This window comes from Trichechus manatus, unplaced genomic scaffold, assembly GCF_000243295.1.
Source record: "Trichechus manatus latirostris isolate Lorelei unplaced genomic scaffold, TriManLat1.0 scaffold00004, whole genome shotgun sequence".
Classification (NCBI taxonomy): domain Eukaryota; kingdom Metazoa; phylum Chordata; class Mammalia; order Sirenia; family Trichechidae; genus Trichechus; species Trichechus manatus.
Genome location: NW_004443940.1, coordinates 191,633 through 198,662, shown reverse-complemented (window position 1 = coordinate 198,662; position 7,030 = coordinate 191,633).

Here is a 7,030-nt window from a genome sequence, read left to right as displayed (position 1 = left end):
AGCTTAGTCTTATTGACTCTCCTTTGTAGATGACTTTTTGTTTATCCCTAGTCGCTCTTAAAATTCTCTCTTTATCTTTGGTTTTGGTAAGTTTGATTATAATATGTCTTGGTGACTTTCTTTTGGGATCTATCTTATGTGGGTTTCAATGAGCATCTTGGATAGATATCTTCTCATCTTCATGTTATCAGGGAAGTTTTCTGTCAACAAATCTTCAACAATTTTCTCTGAATTTTCTGTTATCACCCCCTGTTCTGGTACTCCAATCACTCGTTAAGTTATTTCTCTTGATAGAGTCCCACGTGACTCTTATAGTTTCTTCATTCTTTTTAATTTTTTTATCTGATTTTTCCTCAAATAAGTTGTGTCAAGAGCTTTATCTTCAATGTCACTAATTCTAACTTCTACTGCCTCAGTTCTGCTCCTATGACTTTCTATTGAGTTACCTAATTCTGTAATTTTATTGTTAATCTTCTGGATTTCTGATTGCTGTCTCTCTGTGGATTCTTGCAGCCTATTAAATTTGTCATTATGTTCTTGAATAAGTTTTTTAAGTTCTGCTACTACTTTGTGTGTTCCCTGGATATTTTGCATTCCGAGGAATTTCCTTTCTAATTTCTAGGAGAGTTCTGTATATTAATCTTTTGTATTCTGCCTCTGGTAATTCCAAGAAATTCTCTTCCTCCAGAGAATTTATTGATTATTTTGGGAGCTTGCTTCAGCCATCATGGACTGCCTGTTTATGTGATTTATCTCCGAGCCATCAATAAGTTATTATAATTTTATTTTATATTTGTTTTGTGGGTCCTAGCTTCTTGTTTTGTTTTGTTTTGATATACCCAAATAGAATGCTCGTGTGTGCTAGTTTGATTATTGACACTTTTGAATCTCTAACGTCCTGTCACCAGGTAGTTAGTTCTGTAACTAAGTATGTGCCCACAGGAGTCCGTTAAATTTTCCTATATGGGTTCAGCTCAGGTGACCAGGCAGTGAGGCACCAAGTGTGTGGTGCAGGCTCTCACCTACAGTCCTAGAGAGGCATGGGTGATTGGTGCAGGCACTGGACTCTGGCTGTGGTAGGGGATCACATGCTGAGCCAGACAGTGGGCTGACGGCTGCCCCTGAGAGTCTGAAAGGAAAGTGTGTCTCTATTCTCTAGGGTGAGTAGGTAGGTGAGTTTTGCAGCAGGACTATGAGCACCCCACTCGGTTGCCTGTAAAGACTCGAGGGCTCCACTTTTTCTTGGACTCCTGTAGCAAGTGACTAGGAGCTTTGCGTGATGCCACCAGTCCGCGATCCCCTGTTGTATATCGATAATAGTGCCTACTTAAGGGGCAGGGCTGTTTTGAGGGTCACAAATCTGCCATTTCACAGCTGAAACAGTTGAAGTTAAACTTCAGATGTTTGCCTTGTTGTACTGTGGTAGTGAGAGCTAACGCTGTTGAGATGGGTCCCCACAAGTCTATACAGGGGTGTAAGGTACTCAGAGTCTGTGGACCCCTTATGCCTGTACCTACCTAAGGAGCTGTGCCAACCTTGTGTTCCTGGTTTAGGGGAGCCAGTAGCTTATTTGTTCCCTCTCCAAGGCCAGGAGAATGGGTCAGCTTGCCTTTAAGGATCTACTTCCAGCCCAGCAGACTCCCTATGCAGAGGGCAGAGGGAGGAGGTAAAAGGGAGAGAGGTTTTTCCCAAATGGGTTTTTTTTAAATCCCCGCGAAAGGTCACATGCATGTGCTTATCTTTCACCACTTGGGAGCTGCTTTTCACTGGTTTGGAATGTCCAAGCAGAATGTCTGCTGCCGGGTCTCTCTCGATGTGGTAACTGCTTTCCGAGTGCGCGCATAGCTGTTTGCCTGCTTCACTGTGGACCCAGCATGGCTGAGAAGTTGCTGGCGTGGCTGAAGAGTTGCCTTCCCGCCCACCGCCACTCTGGTGCTGCTGGGTTCTTCTGAACCATCTCCCTCTCCACCCTCCACTCAGTCTGATTCCTCAACTTTGCCTTGTTCAGGGCTCCTAGATATTCATATATAATCAAATCACTTGTTTTTCCCAGGTCTCTGTTGTAAGAGAGATATAGGAAGCATCTTACTACACCGCCATCTTCAGGGGGAGGCGAGTTTTTACTTTTTATAAAATCTAACTTTTCAGTGTTTTCTTCTGCCATCATGCTTTTGGTGTTGAACCTAAAAACTCATTACCAGTCCCATGGTCACATAGATCCTTGTGCCTATTCTTTTGCAAACACCATACTGTCTTGATTACTGTAACTTTCTAAGAAGTCTTGAAATTGAGTAGTGTGAGGCCAACAACTTTTTTCTTTTTCATTAGTATTGTGTTGGCTGCTCTAAGATTTTGCCTTTCCAAGTAAATGTTTGCAGCTATTTGCTAATATCTATAAAATAACATGTTGTAATTTTATGGGAATTGAATTAAATCTCAGCTCATATAGGAAATACTTGACATCTCAATAATATGGATCTTCCAGTTTATCAATATTGATATCTGTTTATTTAGATAATTTTTTAAAATTTTTTCTTCAGTTTTGTAGTTTCCTGCATAGAGGCCTTCCATATATTTTGTTAAATTTACACCTAATTATTTCATCTTTTGGTGCTATTGTAAATGGCATTAAAAAAAATCCAAGTTCAGTTGTTAATTAGTGGTATATAGTAAAGTATTTGATTGTTTTATATTAACCTTTGTAGTGTTTTTAATTATGTCCCCTAAAAGACATGTTGAAGCCCTATCTCCTGGTACCTGTGAATGTAAACTTATTAGGAAAAAGGGTCTTTGCAGATATAATCAAGTTAAGATGAGGTTATACTGGATTAGGGTAGGCCCTAAATCTAATGATTGGTGTCTTTATAAGGAAAAGAAGATGGCTGTTACTTCATTTCTAATGTATGTATTTGATGCTGTAAATTACTCTGTAAGCACTGCTTTCACTGCATTACAAAAATTTTGATAAGTTGTGTATTCATTATCATTGAGCTCAATGATAATGAACTCTTGATATTATTTATTTTACCCTTGGTTATTTAGAAATGTGTTTAATTTTCAAATATTTGGAGATTTTCCAGCTGTCTTTTTGATATTGATTTTTAGCTTAATTCCATTATAGCCAGAGAACATACTTTGTGTGATTTCTACTGTTTTAAATTTGTTACAGTGTTTTTTATGGTATTTTGTTGTTGTGTACCATCGAGTTGATTTCAATGCATAGTGACCCTATAGGACAGAGTAGAACTGTTCCATAGATTTTCCAAGGCTATAATCTTTAAGGGGAGCCCTGGTGGTATAGTGGTTAAGAGCTCAACTGCTAACCAAATGGTCAAAAGTTCAAATCCACCAGTTGCTCCTTGGAAACCCTATGGGGCAGTTCTACTCTGTCCAATAGGGTTGCTATGAGTCGGAATCGACTCGATTGTAATGAGTTGTTTTTTTTTTTTTTTTTGAATCTTTAAGGGAGCAGATCTCTAGGTCTTTTTCCCTGTGGAGCGACTGGTGGGTTTGAATCACCAACCTTTTTGTTAGTAGCCAAACGCTTAACCATTGCAACACTAGGGTTCCCTTTTTATGTTCTAGGATGGTGTTATCTTGGTAAATGGGCCAAGTGAACTTGTGAAGAACGTGTACTGTGCTTGTGTTAGAGAATTCTATAAAGGTCAATTAAATCAAGATTATTGATAGTGTTATTCAGATCAAATATATCCCTATGGATTTTCTGCCTACTTAGTCTATGAATGACTGGTAGGGGTTGCTGAAGTCTCCAAATTTAATTGTGGATTTGACTGTTTCTTTTTTCAGTTCTATCTGCTTTTGTCTCATGTATTTTGATGCTTTGTCTTAGATGCATACAAGTTTAGTGTTGTTAAGTCTTCTTGGAGAATTTACTTCTTTATGATTATTAATGCCCCTCTTTATCCCTAAATGAATAATTCCTCTATAAGGATCAGCACAAAGCTGGTTCCTATGAGATGGAGTTCAAAGATGTCCCAAATGTGCAATTTTCCCAAGCTACTGTAGCGCTCCATCATCTCTGACATCATAACATCAACTACTCCCTCTTCCTTCAGCACTCTCCCTCCTATCTTTGGGTTCCCTAATTCACTGCAATGTCTCACAGAACTCAGGAACTATATAAAGGAAATGGCTCATGAGGTCGTGGAGACTAGCAAGTCCCAGATTCGTGGGTCAGGCATAGACTTCTACCTGGTCCTCAATCTCTGCCCAAAGGCAGTCAGCTTTCTTGCTCCGTTGCCTGGGGAGCCCACTGTCCCGGTTCCTGCGGGTCTCTCCTGTGGGTCTCTCCTTCCTTGGTAGTGGTAGGCTCTTCTCTCTGCTCTGTAATTGGCTCTCTTTGAAGGCAAAACTGACCAATCCCCTTGGTGGGCCACAATTATCTTATTTGCATAGCCCTGCCCAATCACCTGGGTGGGAGTTACAAAACCATGGTGAGAAATGCCATACTAAGTAATTCTTCACACCATAATCTCTGATAATTTTCTGGTTCTAAAGCCTGCTTTGTTTGAAGTTAATATAGTTGCTTTGGTTTTCTTTTGATTAGTGTTAGCACATACAAGGATAATAGTATAAATCAAACCTGCACTTTTTCACTTCTTTGGTCGGTTTTGACAACAGCTGTCATGCAGCACTTCTTTCTCTGACCCTAGCCACCAGGAACTAGGTCAGATCTCACAAGTTAAAAGGACTCCATCCTTCAGACTGCCAAGTTGGCCCAAGACTTCAGATGTCAGCTGGCTACAAATTTGGAATTTCTTCCTATCTCCTCAGGGTAGCAGCTGCAAACTCAGGAGTTCCTAGGCCCCGTCTCACTTTTTACTTACTGGCTTCCTCTACTCCCCTGGGTTAGATAATTCATGGGAATGGCTCACAAAACTAATGGAAAGTGGTATTTATGCTTATAGCTTTATTATAAGGAATACAAATCAGGATCAGCCTAAACAAGATATGCCTAGGGTAGGGTTTGAAAAGGTTCCCAATAAGGAGTTTCCGTATGCCAAGGGACATGCTAGCCTCCCATGTACATTGATGTCTTTCACCAACCAAGAAGCCCATGGAACTTCTCTGTACAGAGCTTTTATTGGGGATTTCATCACATAATGCAAACTACAGCCCCTCTCCCAGAGGTCATTTGATATCACAATCACAAGTGGGTAAATGGGTTTCTCTGGCCTGAACAATCTTCAGCACCAAGTCACCTTATCATCTCATCTAACCTCTTAAGTATGACCTGGACTCTTTATCTAAGACAATTAAGTTCCAAGTTTTTTTTTTTTTAGAGATTATATTTCAGGAACTGAGGAGAGAGCACAAATTCATTGGGTAAAATTAATGTAAACCCCAATGCATAGCGTATCTTTTTTTCATCTCCTATTTTATTTTTTATAGTTAAAGTGATGTTCTCACAGACTATATATAGTTTTGTTGTGGTTGTTAATGTTTTATGTATACTGTGACATAGACCATTCACATTTAAAGATTTTACTGATATATTTGGATTAATATTAATCATGTTACTGTTGCCAGAGGCTTATTTTTCTGCTGTATCTGGTTTTAATGATCTGATTTCATTTTATCTTCTCTCTGTGTATCAATTACACTTCCATAAAAAAAAAAAATTTATCTTCTCTTTTAGTGTATCAAGCATATTAAAAAAAAAAAAAATAGTGGTTGCCCCAAAAATTACATTATTCATTTTTAACTAATCTTGGTCACACATAGTCCATATATAGTGTAGGTTCCTTAAAACACAGTTTTCCTAAAGCAATCTACAAATACAATGTAACACCACTCTGAATACCAACAGCATTTCTTAAAGAGATGGAAAAACTAATCATTAACTTCACATGGAAAGGGAAGAGGCCCCAGATAAGTAAAGCACTACAGAAGAAGAACAATAAAGTAGGAGGACTCACATTACCTGACCTCGGAACCTACTATACACCTACAGTAGTCAAAACAACCTGGTACTGGTACAATGACAGAAACGTTGACCAATGGAACAGAATGGAGAACCCAGATGTAAATCCATCCACCTACGGTCACCTGATCTTCGAGAAAGGCACAAAGTCCATTAAATGGGGAAAAGACAGTCTTTTTAACAAATGGTTCTGGGAAAACTAAATGTTCATCTGTAAAAAATGAACAGGACCCATACCTCACACCATCCACAAAAACTAATTAAAAATGGATCAAAGACCTAAATATAAAACCAAAAACTATAAAGATTGTGGAAGGAAAAATAGGGTCAACATTATTGTTATTGTTGTTAGGTGCAGTCAAATTAGTTCCGACTCATAGCGACCCTATGTACAATAGAACGAAACACTGCCCGGTCCTGCGCCATCTTCACAATCGTTGTTATGCTTAAGCCCATTGTTGTAGCCACGGTGTCAATTCATCTTGTCCAGTATTTTCTTCTTTTTTGGCTGACCCTCTACCAAGTTTGATGTCCTTTTCCAAAGACTGGTCCCTCCTGATAAAATGTCCAAAGTACGTGAGATGAAGTCTTGCCATCCTTGCTTATAATGAGCATTCTGTGTACTTCTTCCAAGACAGATTTGTTCATTCTTCTCGCAGTCCATGGTGTACTCAATATTCTCCACCAACACCACAATTCAAAGGCATTAATTCTCCTTCAGTCTTCCTTGTTCATTGCTCAGCTTTCACATACATTTGAGGCGATTACAAACACCATGGCTTAGGTCAGGCGCACCTTAGACCTTAAAGTGACATCTTTGCTTTTTAACACTTTAAAGAGATCTTTTGCAGCAGATTAGCCCAGTGCAATGTGCCCTTTGATTTCTTGACAGCTGCTTCCATGGGAATTATTGTGGATCCAAGTAAAATGAAATCCTTGACAACTTCAATCTTTTCTCCGTTTTTCATGATGTTATGAGAATTTTTTTTTTTTTATATTTTATTGTACTTCAGGTGAACGCTTACAGAACAAATAGTTTCTCATGAAACAGTAGTACACATGTTGTTTTATGACATTGGTTAACAA